The sequence below is a fragment of the Aptenodytes forsteri genome, unplaced genomic scaffold (assembly GCF_000699145.1).
Source record: "Aptenodytes forsteri isolate BGI_AS27 unplaced genomic scaffold, ASM69914v1 Scaffold550, whole genome shotgun sequence".
Taxonomy (NCBI): domain Eukaryota; kingdom Metazoa; phylum Chordata; class Aves; order Sphenisciformes; family Spheniscidae; genus Aptenodytes; species Aptenodytes forsteri.
Window position 1 is genome coordinate 1356518 of NW_008795689.1, and position 227 is coordinate 1356744.

A 227-nucleotide genomic window follows, 5' to 3' on the forward strand; every position below is an offset into this window, starting at 1 on the left:
ACATCCCCCACCCCCCGCGGGCATCAGAGGAACCGGCCATCCGAGGGGGCTGAAACCCAGTGTGGCTAGTGGCAATGGGGTTTGAGCTCCCCCGTAGTATTTTCCGGGTGAAAAAAAATAGTTTGCCCGTCTGGAGAACAGCTTTAGCTCTCCCGTCTATTGGCATGACAGCAAAACCACCCACCCACCGGCAGAGCCGTGGGACCGCTGAAATATCACCAGCTAAC